We start from the raw sequence: 14,739 nt of genomic DNA on the forward strand, positions 1-14,739 counted from the left end.
TTCATTCTTGAAATGGAGGCCAAATTGTTGTCCTGCTAGTGCTGGTGACTTCAGTAGTCAAACCCTTTGAACAAGGGTATAACATGGTATTGCAAATGCAAATTGAATTAGCTAGTTAGTTTCATTAATTGACCTCCTTTGAATTAATTTTCACATGTTACATGTTTGCTTTCTCTTGAAGCCTGATTTATTCATGACATGCTAACTCTTCTATGCCTTGAGATATCTTCTGTCTATTCAAGCATTTCAGTGAAATACAACTTTCTAAGCTTAATTAGGTTTTTGATGTACGGATTTTGTTTTGTTTTGGGCAGAGTAGTTTAGAATATTAGGGGAAATGTTTCCTTAGAAAGAAATTGTCGGCTTCGAGTCTCAAAGGAGGTACCTCCATATCATTTCAGCACAAAGGAAATTTGTAAGTGGTGCTTTATTTACACAGAAGGCTAGTTGGTCTTTACTAGCATTTGTTGTAAATCTCAAATCAAATAATCTACATATTATGTAAATCAGCTCTTCCACGGAAACATTTTTGGTTTTTGCATTTTTTTAGTTCTGTTAATCTGAAAGAATAGTGCCAAGGCTTGATGTCAGAAAGAATTAAAGAAAATTGGATCTTGTCAAAAGGAATTCTTATTGCTGTCATTACTGGTGGCTCTGCCATTTTGAATCATTAAAGGTTCTGATATGTAGCAGCAAAAGTATGCTTTATTGTAGGTGACTTAAGCAGAATGAAGGATAGCTCTATTTTCTTGTTGACTAATTGGGTTATTGCTCCCAGACTACCAGTATAACTTCAGTTGCAGTGGGGAAAACACAAATTCAGTGATAAAATGTACTTTTAACAGAAGAGATTTTCAGTGGATAAAATATTAGATAACCTGGAATGAAAATATTAACAGAACTTGTAGGTCAAGGTATGTGTGTTCACAACTATATAAAAAAAATCTTATTTACAAGAAGTAGGAATAATTATATTCTAAAACCAAAACCTTTTCTGACTTCATTTCAAAAAGGCAGAAAGAGAAGAGCAGTGTTTTTCTCGCCGTCCCTCTCAATATTGTTGTTATATGCCGTCAAGTCACCTTGAATTTATGGTGACCTATGAATGAGACATCTCAGATGGTTGAAAGACCTCACAACACTACTCTTCCACTGTATAGCCTTGCATGAATCAAAGGATATACTCCTGGACACTTTCACAATATTAACAAATTAGATCGATTTATTTGAGATTAATAAGACAGAACTTGTATAAGCAAATGCTAGTACAGTAAATTAATTACTGAAAAAGAAAGTATGCACTAAATCAAAACAATTTCCCAATAAATCATAAATTAATGGATGTAAATATTGTACAAAGTACATGTTGTTGTGTGCACTCAAGTCACCTCCAACTTATTGCAACCCTACGAATGAGCAATCTCCAAAATATCCTTTCATGAACTGCCCTGCTCAGCTCTTGTAAACTTAAGCCTGTGGTTCCTTTAGGGCAATGGTCCCCAACCTTGGGCCTCCAGATGTTCTTAGACTTCAACTCCCAGAAATCCTGGCCAGCAGAAGTGATGGTGAAGGCTTCTGGGAGTTGGAGTCCAAGAACATCTGGAGGCCCAAGGTTGGGGACCACTGCTTTAGGGAGTCAGTCTTGTATTTGGTCTTCCTGTTTTCCTGCTGCCTTCAACTTTTCCCTGAATTATTATTTTTCTAGAGAATATTGCCTTTATATGATATACCCAGATAGGACAGCCTCAGTTACTTTTTTTTTCTTTTGCCTCCAGAAAGATTCCTGGCTTGATTTGCTCTAGGACCTATTTATTTATCTTTCTGGCAGTACAGAGTATCTGCAAAAGAAAGCAAAAAAAAAGTATGCTACTTATATACCATGGTGTTTAAACATTTTTAAATAAATAAATAAATAAATAAATAAATAAATAAATAAATAAATAAATAAATAAATAAATAAATAAATAAAGGTGGGTGGGTGGGTGGGTGGGTGGATAGATGGATGGATGGATGGAAGGATGATCTTAGTCTTGTTTTCCAGGCACACATCCTTACACTTGATTATCTTTTCCAATTCCTTCATTGTTCTCTTCCTAGTCTCAGTATTTTTCTGTATTCTTTGGTTGCACTCTCCATTTGAATTAGTGATTTAACCAAGGTATACAAAATCTCTAGCTATTTCAGTTTCTTAATAATATTAAATTTGAATGGTGCTTTTATAGTCATGATTTTTGTCTTAGTGCTCAGTTGTAGTCTTTCTTTGGCACTCTTTTCATTTTCACAAAAAGTCGTTTCAGGTCATTGCTGCTTTCTGCCAGTCAGATGATATCTGCACATCTTAAATTTTTGATGCTTCTTCTACGAATTTTAACTCCTTCATCTGAATCTAGTCCAGCTTTCTGTATATCTGCACATGCTGAATATTAATATTTAATAATCAGTATCACAATTTGCTCCTGATCTTGTTTTGACAGAGACAGTATTTATTTGTTTGTTTGTTTGTTTATATTTCTCATGCGAAAGGACCCAAAGTGGCTTACATAATTAAAACACAATATTAAATCTAAAAACAGTGAATACCGTATTTTTTTGCTCCATAAGATGCACTTTTCCCCCCAAAAAAGGGGGGGGAGTCTGTGTGTCTTATGGAGCAAAGGTGGCAATTTTGACCCCGCTGGCTCTGTGGGGGGGAGCCTCCCAAGGGTCCAGGTGAGCCTTCCAGGACCCTTGCAGGGCTCCCCCCCATGGGGCCAGCAGGGAAAAAATCGCCAGCTTCCAGGACCTTTTCTGAGCCTTTCAAGCCTCACTAAAGGTTCTGGAAGCTGGCGATTTTGCCCGCGCTGGCCCCGTGGGGGTGGGGGGAGCGTTGCAAGGGTCCAAGTGAGCCTTCCAGGACCCTTGAGATGCTCCCCCACCCCCCCACGGGGCCAGCGCGGGTGAAATTGGCACCTTCTGGGACTCTTTTGAGGCTTGGGAAGCTTGAGAAGAGTCTGAGAAGGTGGTGATTTCGCCCCCTCTGACCCCCGGGGGGACAGGGTGAGTCTCTAAAGGGTCCTGGAACACACCTTAGGACCCTTTGGAGGCTCACCCTGCCCCCCCCCCGGGCCAGAGGGGGCGGAATTGCCACCTTCTGGGACTCTTTTGAGGCTTGGGAAGCTTCAGAAGAGTCCCTGAAGGTGATGATTTCATTCCCTCTGGCCCCGCAGGGGGGTGGGGGGAGCCTCCCAAGGGTTAGTCTGCCTTCCAGGACCCTTGGGAGGCTCCCACGGGGCCAGCGAGGGTGAAATTGCCAGCTTCCAGGACCCTTTTGAGGCTTTGGAAGCTTCAGAAGAGTCCTTGAAGGTGGCCATTTTGCTCCCTCTGTCCCCCGGGAGGGGTGGGGGGAGCCTCCCAATGGTCCAATTCTGCCTTCCAGGACCATTGGGAGGCTCCCCCACCCCCCACGGGCCCGGAGGGGCGAAATCGCCACCTTCTGGGATTCTTTTGAGGCTTGGGAAGCTTTAGAAGAGTCCCTGAAGGTGGCAATTTCACCCCCTCTGGCCCCATGGGGGGGCGGGGTGAGCCTCCAAAGGGTCCTGGAACACACCCTCAATGGGGCCAGAAGGGGCCAGGGTGTGTTCCATAAGACGGACCTCTCCATAAGGCTCACCAAAATTTTAGGAGAAGAAAACAGATTAATTTTTCCCTGTTTTCTTCTCCTAAAAATTTGGTGTGTCTTATGGAGAGGTGTGTCTTATTAAATGAGTTAATAACATTATAATAAGAATGTTAGAAAAAACATTACTAAAACAGATTTAGAATCACAATACGCAAACCATCTTGTTTTCAAACCTCTCCTAGTCAGCTTGTCATGAAGGAAAAGCTTGCCTGAAGAGAAAGGTTTTTACCTGCTTGCAGAAGGGCAGCAACGATGGGACCAACCTAATTTCCCATGGAATGGAGTTGCAGAGTCCTGGAGCAGCAGCAGAGGAGGCCCTCTCCCATGTCCCCACCAATAGAGTTTCTCCATACCCTTCTTCTAATTTTTTGGTATTCCAGACATTAGCAGAGCTGCCACATGGTCTGCCCCATCTACTTTTGCCACTCATTACCACCTTGATGTCAGAGCTAAGACAGATGCAGCCTTTGGTAGAGTCATGTTGTCATTAGTACTTCCGTGACGCCCCTCCTCCAGTAAGTGAGCTTGTTAATCACTCTGTAGTGTGCATTCACAGAGAACATGAAGAAGAAAGAGAGGTTACTTACCTATAATGCTGGTTCTTTGAGTAATCATCTGTGAATTCACACTTCCTGCTCATCCTCCCCTCTGTTTGTCACATATGTCTCCTGTTTGTACAGCAGCAGACTGTTCTTGGGAACTGAGACAATCACCAGGATGGGTGGACCACATGCACTGGGGGGGGGGGGCGGCGGTCCTGTTAAAGCTCTAGAATATTCCAGAAACCTCTGCACAAGCACAGAATAACCCTATAGTGTGAATTCACAGATGACCACTCAAAGTTACAGGTAAGTAACCTCTGCTTTTCCCACTTAGATTTTCAGATGGGTGCCTATTTATAAAAGTGAATTTTTAAATGCTGTGCATCACATGATCATATAATGGTTATTTAGAAAATAGAAAAACTCAAAATAGAAAAGAGGTGATTTGTTTGTAGTACCAAAGGTAACTGACCTTTTGAAAAAGCTATAAGGAATATGAACCCAAGAGCCTTTCTTGTGTCTTGTGAAGACTTGAGCTCTGACCTGGATCCGTTATTGTTTTAGTTATCCACTTAAAGCAGAGCAGATCTAGCAGAGCATTGAGAGTACAGAGGATATGGTGGACATGATCTCAAGGGTTTTAGAACTAATGTAGATGTTTCCACTTCATTACTCACAGTGGAACAGAGTTTCAGCCGTCTGCATTAATGAATGAGTACCCTTCAGGAAGACATGCTACTGGTTATATTCTAATGATGACATAATTAGAAAGCAGAACTATCTCATGGTGAGAAGATTGCCTGCAGTCAGAACCCATAAGCTCTTCAGTTCAGCTGTGTTCAGATTCAAGATTAGTAAAGTGAAGCAAGATAAACTGTATGGTGTTAGAGAAGATGTCAAGATTATCTACATTTTCCAAAATAACCCCTAAGAGCTGTAGTATAAGCAAAGGAAAGATTTTGAATGATGCTTTCCAGCTAGATTTTAAAAATACTTTCCCATGAATAAAACATTTGCATTAATATATATATATATATATATTTAAAGCAGGTCACAGGCAGAGTTAGAACAAGAAATTACATTAGGGGATCTTCCTCACCCAACTCAGGGACCAGTTGTTTTATATTCTAGTAGAGAAAAGGAGCATGTTAATGTTAGGTTAAAATGCTGTACAAAATAAAGCTTTTAGGAGCCTAGCAACTAGCTGTGTATTCCAGAATGACATTGTAAAATGAAGCCTAACACCTTTGTTCTGCAAAAGTGGGATGGGTAGTGCAAGGATGTAAATTCTTGCTTGTGTTATCTTTGCACACAAGGACAAGGAACTGCAGGAAAAGATACTTTGTAGAGACATTGGCAAGAACAGGAAAATAATTAATTTTGCAGAAATGACACACATTCATGGTTTTGTTGTTGGTGGTGTTTTTTTTGTTTTGGTGCTTGGACTTTAAGAATCAGAAACACCATCTGAGACTGCTTTGTTGTTGTTGTTGTTGTTTGTTTGTTTGTTTTAATAGCCAGACTGTATGTGCATGCTGTGCTTCCTAAGGCAAAGAGAATGCCACTTTTCCTTAAACAGGTTGTGGACTTTATGATCCTTTTGACAAGAGAAAACACAGTGAATGTCTTAGACTCACTTGGAGACCAGGAATTTCATGAATTTGAAAATCCAAATTCAATGTGAAGACAGCCAAATTGACAAGAATGACACATTTAACAGATATTCTTCACATTCCTCAAGAGACTGGTCTTTGATATTTGGCATGCACAATAAAGCGATATCAATCACTTTATCCCAGATAACCCAGGTTTATATGGTTTTTAGAACACCTTAGTTCATTGTCATAATATGTGTCTGTAGCCTAGAGTACGATTTTGAACCACTTGGTGGCAGATACCAAAGATCTCATATCCTCCTCAAGTCTACAAGGGCTCCTCAAAATCCTCATATTATATTCAAAATGAGAAAATAATAATATGCAAACACAACTGCCTAGAATTACAGCTGGAATTGTGGCAGTTCTAAGAGGGAGAGAAATTTTCAGTATCTGGCAAAGTTGGTGAGAGAAGACAGGAAATGAAGGCTGAACAAACACCAAAGTAGAGGGAAAGTTAAGGGAGAAAGAAAATGGCTTGTGAGAGAAGTAAAAGTGCACTGTGTTGCAGATGATCTCAGGTTAACATAGATGGTTCTCAACCTTTTTGAAGTTGCGGCCCTGTTTTATAATAGTCAAGTAAGGTGCAACCCACACTACTATATTTGAATAAAAAGGGCATTTTAATGCGGTAAAATTATCCCTTCTCAAAAAGTACAGGCTTCTTTCTCCCCTAAAGGGCCTGTTTCTCATATATACACATACACACTAACTTTAATATCCGGCTCTGAAAGGTCGAGGAAGAAATTATTTAACAAAGACTATAACACATATAAGGTGACCTGCAACCCCACAGAAAACCCTTTGTGAGCCCTCTTGGGTCCCGATCTCCAGGTTGGGAAACATTGCTCTAGTGAATTATTACAATTCTAAAAATTGGAATAGTAAGAAAAACATTAAATAAACCAGTAATTTTAACCAACATTTAAACAGTTCCACGCACCTGTCCTGTAAGCTGTTTTTAAAAAGGTATCTGTAGACAAACTGAGGGAGGATGGATAAAATGCGTCCAGGCTCAATCCAGTATAGAACTTTCCTTTTCTAGATCATGTGGTGCCTTCTTTCATCAGTCAATATGACCGCCTTGTGCCTGCTCCCATCTAGATGCAGTTTAATGTACTGATTGCCCCAAAAGTCTTCAGACCTTTTTATGCATTACATTAATATAAAAGGGGAGGGAGGGAGTCTTAATACCGATTCTATTAGGACTACAGTTATTTCAGAGAAAATGGCTGAAAGATATCACAGAGTAAAATTTAATATTTCAGCAATATTAAATTGAGCAGATTTTTATAACCATATCAAATTAAATAAGTGTAAGTTTTACATAACTTAAGTAGAGGTATGTACATTGTCAAAACAAATGAATTTTCTTCCACTAGCCACAGTAAGTTCATGGTAAATCGTGTTGTAAGGAGTCCATATGCTTGCTCCTAAAGCTTAATGTGTATTTTTATTAACAATACTAGAACAGTGTGATTCTGGTCCTAAAATGGGCCAGTTTGAAAACTGATTTTAAAGGCAAATCTTGTAGCTATACTGAAGTCATTCAATAAAATATTTCCCTATTTAGTATTGTTGTGCTATCTCATTTTGTAATATGCCCTGGTAAATTGGTATTTTGAAAGAGGGACACAAAATATTGAAATCATTTAAATAAATGGATTTTTCAGATACTAAAAGCATATCAAGTTGATCTGAAACCTTCTGGGGCCAGCTAGGATAACTGCATGTCTTAATTTTCAAAGGAAGTAAGATGAGAAGTAAGACTGGAATAGCATGATTTAATGCTGTCAACTTGAACGAGACGTTTTTTAAAACTATCATATTGTAGATAGAGATAAAAAGAAAGTGCTAGAGATTCAAGCTAAAAGAAGAGGATGAGAAAGTACTGAATTAGATAAAGTCCAGAGAGATTTGATGTATTTAAAGAGATTTTTAAAATATAGTAATAAAAACTCAAAAATTTTTGGCTAGGTTAGCTCAAACTAAAAGATTAGAAAATACAATAGGACTAATTAAAGATGAAACAGGAAATAAATGCAGTTTGATGAAAGAAAAATTAAAAAATATAAAGGAATATATCAAAAGATTATATAGAAAATTATATTAAGGCAAATGTAATGTAAATTAATAGAGAGTGATAAAATAGAATTAGAAAAGGGTATAAATGAGGAAGTGATTACTGTGGTAATCAACAAAATAAAAAATGGCAAAACTCCAGACTTTGACAGATTAGGCCCAGAATATTATAAATGTTTTAAAGGAATTTTAATTCCTAAGATGAAAATACTGTACAACGGTATATTGGAATAAATACCAACATCATGGAAACACGCATTAATGAATCTTATACCCAAAACAAACATTTAACTGATCAAAGTTCCTATAGGCCTATCAAATTAATAAATAAGGATGCAAAGATTTTTACAGGAATATTAGCATACAGAATGAATAAATTCATTATCAAATATATTAAAGAACATCAGAATGGTTTTTTAAAGGGAAGACAAATGGCTAATCTAACTTGGTGAGTTTTAAATATTGTATATTATATAGGGAAAAAAGCAAGTATCTGATCTTTGGATATATTAAAGGTCTTTGACTGTGTAGAGTGGCCAATGCTAAAGACTCTTTTAAAAACTTGGGGAGTTGCCAAGAAATTCACAAAAGTAATAGATTAGTTATACAGTCAACCCTCGACTTACAAACGTCCCTAGATACGAACTTTTTGATTTATGAATGGCTCCATTGGCAAAAATTGGCATTGACTTGCGAACGGAGCTCGACCTACAAACGAGCTCAAGGCTCCATTCTCAAGTCATTGCCATTTTTTGCGAACGGAGCCGTTTGTAAATGGCTCCCCTCTAAAAGGCAGAGAGAAAGGGCTGGAAACTCAAATTTCCCACAAATTTTTTTTTGCCTTTTTGGCTTCTGAGGTCTCAAAGGGCTTTCTCTGATGTTGGGGTGAAAGCCCTTTGAGAGCTCTGAAGGCAAAAAAGCATGGAGAAAGGGCTGGAAATTGTATTTTTGTAAAATTCAAAGACAAAAAAACATGTATTTTTCCATTTATAACATGTCCCTGTTTATAAGATGCCCCCGCACTTTCCTAACCCAAAAATTAAGAAAACTTAGCTTTGAGTATTCAGCCTCTGGGCTCAGAATACTAAGACATTAGGAGTCCCTGTTGGATCTGAGCACTGCCTACAGGCTTCACCTCCAACAAGGTGGCTTCCAGTTGGTTTGTTCAGCGTCAGCTGATGTCAGTTCCATAAGGCTTGTGATTGGAGAAAGCTATTTCTCCTGACTGTAGGAAGCTAAGCCTTGTGACTGAAGGAAGCCTGTTTACAGAGGCAAGGTATGTTTTGTTTTGTTCTCTTCTCAGCTATCTTGGCTTACTTCTGTGTAAAAGACACCCCTCAATTTTTAGTGTAATGATTTTAGGAAAAAGTAGTGTCTTGTACATGGAAAAATATGGTACTTTAGGGTAGGAGTAGGTGAAGTACAGACTTTTGGATATTGTTGGACTACAATTCCCATCAGTCCTAGTCAGCATAGTCATGGAAAGGAGCCCTGACAGTTGAGGTTGGACAAAAATATGGAAGGCTGCAGTTCATCCTGTTTAAAGCAATTAGATGGCATTCTTTTCAAGGGTTATGTATTTTCAGTATCTGGAGACGTGAGGGTGCAATTTGAAGCACAAGATGTTGAGTGGTTCAACTTACATTGGGAGAAAATGTAATGTTAAAAAAATTAAAAAGAAATGCCGTGCAGTGCTAGAAATTCAGGAAACTATGGATGTTTAAGCATCACTGTATCAGCACAAGTCAAGACAGTATATCCTAAAATTACTATATGTGCCTATTGTATTTGGGAAATGAAGTGAAGTGACTGTTTCAAAACCGATATGATTCAAATTGAAGAAGCTCAAAGCAGCTCTCAGATTGAATGAGAACTGCCTGAGGTATATATTGGGCCCTAGACAGTCTCACTCAAAAAATAAAAGATGTACAGTAACAGAACTAGGAATCCTAAAGCACAAGGAGATTGACAGTTCAATAGCAGTGAAAAGCCCAAACTTTCCTGGAAATCCCAGTTATGGAGCTCCTGTGAAGGCTCAGATCAACCAGTAAAATTTCCTTGTCCCTGTGATTGGCAGCCATTTCTCATTTTGGCAGGGAGTGGAAAGAGTAATAGATTGCTATTCAGTGATGGTGATGATGTGCCATCAAGTAAATTCTAATTTATGGTGATCATTTTCAAGGCTTGTCATGTAGAGAAAGTTCAGAAGTGGTTTACCTTTCCCTTTCTCTAGGTGCCCCTGGGACTGCAGCTGGCCCAGGGCCACACAGGCTGGCTTTACTCAAAAGAGGCACAGTGGAGAATCGAACTCCCAACCTCTTTTAGGCCACTTGAATGCATGTGGGTATGAAATTTGTACCATGAATGTTTTGAGTCTTCGTGGGATTTGAGTGTGGTAAGTCAGATCATAGTTGCATTAAGAATAGAGCTTCAGTTGTCTATCCCCTCCCATTTGGCACCTTAGATTTTTATGCCTCCTGCTGGTTTTTACTTTTCAGCACTTTGCCTTTTGCCTCTTTTGCTCAGTATGCCTGTGATCCAGGCAGGGTGGCATGTGGGCTTCAAGGGCAATGTTTTGCTTTGTTCATTGATTACCAAACTCCTGTTAGTACAATTCGATATTGACTTGGTAATTGGTAATTGTGAGCTTTGTTGGTAAGGATTGAAGAAAAATGATTGTTTTCAGACAGTTTTCTCCTGTGTTATAATGCTGCCACAATTGTACTTACAGTGCTGCACACGTGTCTTATCATAGTAAGTAAATGTTTCTAGCGGTATCAGTAGTGGAAAGCGGCTTAGATTCAGTAATGCCCCAGCACCACCAAGAAGACATACCAGAAGGCAAATGATGGATCGACAGCTGGACAGGAACAGTAACTACGTAAAATGTTTGGAAGAGGAATTTTAAAAATTGCCTTAAGTGGAAATGATATCTATTAAATCAAGAGTACTGTCTTTTGACTGAATAATCTGATCATGTTGTTCTTCGTTTCACCCTATTCAGCCACATCACAGGTTCAGGAGAGCACCTAGCCTCTTTGCTTTCCATTGTGTCAGCATTCATTTTCATGTACATCATTTCTGGTTTGGCACAGATGTTCACTTACAAATTAAAGGGGCAATTGTGAGTAGTTTTGTACCTCCAAGTATTGCAAAATTATTAATGATCAAATTATAAATTACTTGCATACTGAAGTACTTGCACAATTAATTCAAAACAGGCTTTCCACCTTTAGGCAGACTAATAGAATCAGAATCAGGGACCTTGTTAGAACCACTGGCTAAACAGGTTTTATGGTCATTACATAAATGATATTTTTTTAAAATATATTTTCGTAGTTCTTGGAGGCCCACAGTATTTTTACTCAGATTAATTCCATTAATATCAATATTAAATGTACATCTTACTTGCACCAAAGACATATTTTATTATTGGATTTGGTGGCTTATATCTGATCAAAGAACATCTGTGTACAAGGTCATATTAAACCTACTGAAAGGAATTTTCTTTTGCCTTTTTCTATTAATTATTCCAGACATTTAATTAACAGTTCCCCCCATAGCCAGTTTTTACATTTGAGATGCAACTGTACATTGTTACTGTGACTGAGTTTCATTTGGTATGGTCTATATACTGATCTTACCAGAATTTTTCACTATGTTCAAAAAAGTACCTTTTATCTTGCTTTGTATACCCTGATCTGCCAAATTTCTGCAACTTTCCCCTCCTTCAAATCCTTGGTTTATTTATATGTATATTTCTGGTGCTACCATGTATTAGGGTAGAGTTTAGTACTGTGGCGTTCCTAGGCTTTTCAATACTAATGCACCTTGAGAAGGAGGAACCATCAATAAATAAAGCAAGTGCAAGTACTGTCTCTTGCAAAGCCCTGGGGTAGAGGCACAGTCTGGATTCAGCTATAAGCCCATGATGACCAAAGTGGGTGGTAGTACTGTTGAAACACCTTGGCCCTACTCAAAAGTTAAGCTATAAGTCCTAGTAATCCCCTCATGACCTTCCATCACCTAGTCCCACATATATGTGAATGTATGTATCTGTAAGGAAAGCAAAGTGTGCTGCTCATATACTGACCCATAGTGTTTAAAACAATCTGAGCAATTTACAATTTAATTACACAGGGTATACATTGTCCCCACCCCCCACCCACCTCCATGAGCTGAGCTGGGTACTCAGTTTACCAAAATTGGAAGGATGAATGATTGACAAGTATTGTAATAAAATACAGTGGTGCCTCACATTACAATGTTAATTCGTTCTAGTGAAATTGCTGTAAAACGAAAACATCGTAAAACGAAATTTAAAAGCCCATAGAAACGCATTAAAATTTATTTATTTATTTATTTATTTATTTATTTATTTATTTATTTATTTATTTGATTTATATCCCGCCCATCTGATAAATCTATACCACTCTGAGCGGCTAACAGCAACATATATACAATTATAATAACATAAATCCAAAATATCAAGTAACAAAACATAACATAAATCATAAATAATAGATAGATAAGGAAAGAAAGATAAATTAGATAATTAATTAGATAAATTAAATTAGAATGCATTAAACCTGTTTAAACTCACCACCCAGCGAAGATCCTCCATAGGGCGGCCATTTTCGCTACCTGTCTTGCGAGGAATCCGTCCCTAAACACAGTGGGGGGCCATTTTATTTACCCGGTGGCCATTTTGAAACCGCCAATCAGCTGTTGGAAAAATCGTCATTTTGCGAAGAATCGGTTCCCGAATCAGGGAACCGATCATCGCAAAGCGAAATTCCCCCATAGGAAACATCATTTTGCGATCGCAAAAAGTTCATCGTAATGCGATTTCGTCATTAAATGAAGCGATCGTAATGCAAGGCACCACTGTACTGGTCTGATGCAGCAGATCTTATATGCTATAGCAATAGGAATATAGGGGGAAAGTTGGTGAGCGGTTATCTTAGCATTTTATAACTTACAAAACATAAAGCAACAGAAAACAGCAGCATAATGGCACCAGCATTGGGGACCTTTTTGACACCTAAAATGGTACTGGTGTTTTTCAAAAACCAAAACTAAATCTTGAATAGTATTACATGCAATTGGCTGTGTTTTCATTGAATTTGATTACAAGTTGTTACAGATGTTCTTCAGAGCAACTTGCTTTGATTATAGCTAACATTTGCCAGATGTTGTGGAGTTAGAAAAGATAGTGTCAGAGCCAAGTGTAAATGCCAGTCGTTTCAGACAAATTGAAGCTCACCCACTTACCAATTTCAGAAATTAAGTCTTTTATGCTGATAAGCATTCCATTAATGTTAAGAGGCTTCTTCTCTGCTGGTCTTATCCTGCTGCTTTTTTACTGTTTCTAGTTGCATAGCTCACAAAAATGCTCTGCCTTTTTCTTCTTCTGTGTTCTTATTAAATCAAATCATATTCATGCAGCTCCTATTCATGTCTTTGTCATTAGTGAAAGAAGGAGGACAAGGAGGCTAGTTTCTTTCAAAATCAAAATGTATAACCACTAAAAGTTCTGGAGTAATGAAAAATGCCATAATTTTATTCATTTTCCATCAGAACTGAATGAAAAAAAATGGAGGACAGAAAGCTACATTGGTTGCTCAGTGGTGAAAAAAAAATCATGAGTAATTTGACCAACTGTGTTACTGCATTTTGCCTGCTTCTACAAAGAGCTTTTTAAAATAATGTAGGATGGGATCCATGCTCTCCCTGGCGATCAAATATATTCAAGGTAGGGAAAACTAATGCTTGGTACCATCAATATATTTGCCCTGGTGGAAGCATCACTTTAGCTTCCACATTGTCTAGACTCACAAAGAGAGTATGGCTTAATAAGAAGCTGACGGCATATACCAAGATTCAGGTCTATAGAACCTGTGTCCTGAGTACACTCCTGTACTGCAGTAAATCCTGGATCCTTTGTGCATGGCAGGAGAGGAAGCTGAACACGTTTCATATGCGTTGTGTCCTATGCGTTTTTGGTATCACCTGGCAGGACAAAGTTCCAAATAGAGTAGTCCTAGAGCGAGCTGGAATTTTTAGCATGTCTACATTACTGAAACAGTGACATCTACGTTAGCTTGGGCATGTTGTGAGAATGGCTGATGGCCGGATTCCAGAAGATCTCCTGTATGGAGAATTAGTGCAGGGAAAGCGCCCCAGAGGAAGACCACAGCTGCGATACAAGAATATCTGCAAGCAGGATCTGAAGGTCTTAGGAATGGACCTCAACAGATGGGAAACCTTGAAATCTGAGCGTTCATCCTGGAGGCATGCAGTGCATCATGGCCTCTCCCATTTTGAAGAGACCCTTGTCCTGCAGGCCGAGGCAAAGAGGCAGTCCCGAAACCAGCCAAATCAGGGAACTGGACGGGGGACAGGTTGTATTGGTGAAAGGGATTGTCACTCTCGAATTGGCCTTCTCAGCCACACTAGACGCTGTTCCAAGTCCTCTATTCAGAGCACGTTACCATAGCCTCTCGAGACTGAAGGATGCCTAATCCTAATCCTCCCTTTTTCCTAGTGATCTCAAGGCTGGCAGGCATGACTGCTCTTCTACTTCTTACTCTTCACAACTGTCTTGTGAGACAGGACAGGTGGAAACTGTGTATCCAGGTCTAGGTCACCCAGTGATTTTTTTTGCCTCAGTGAGGCTTAGAACCTGAGTGTCCCAAATTACAGTTCAGCTCCTACACAAACTGGCTCTCTTTCTCATACAGTCTCTGATACCTTCAGGAAACAGCCGTGAAAGATTGCAGGGCCGTGGGGATCAGTATGT

General features: G+C 38.9%; 1 protein-coding gene across 9 annotated transcripts in view; it reads left to right on the forward strand.

The window, feature by feature from the left end:
- RALYL (RALY RNA binding protein like) overlaps positions 1 to 14,739 on the forward strand; it is a 333,458-nt gene that overhangs the window by 151,721 nt on the left and 166,998 nt on the right. The window contains exon 1 of one of the 9 annotated variants that reach the window (XM_072999078.2): positions 4,338 to 4,506. The exons of the other annotated variants lie outside the window; for them this stretch is intronic. The gene's annotated coding sequence lies outside the window, so the exon portion shown is untranslated. Of the gene's footprint in view, positions 1 to 4,337; positions 4,507 to 14,739 lie in introns of those variants that run through there. 9 annotated transcript variants of the gene reach the window in all.

The sequence above is a fragment of the Pogona vitticeps genome, chromosome 4 (assembly GCF_051106095.1).
Source record: "Pogona vitticeps strain Pit_001003342236 chromosome 4, PviZW2.1, whole genome shotgun sequence".
NCBI lineage: Eukaryota > Metazoa > Chordata > Lepidosauria > Squamata > Agamidae > Pogona > Pogona vitticeps.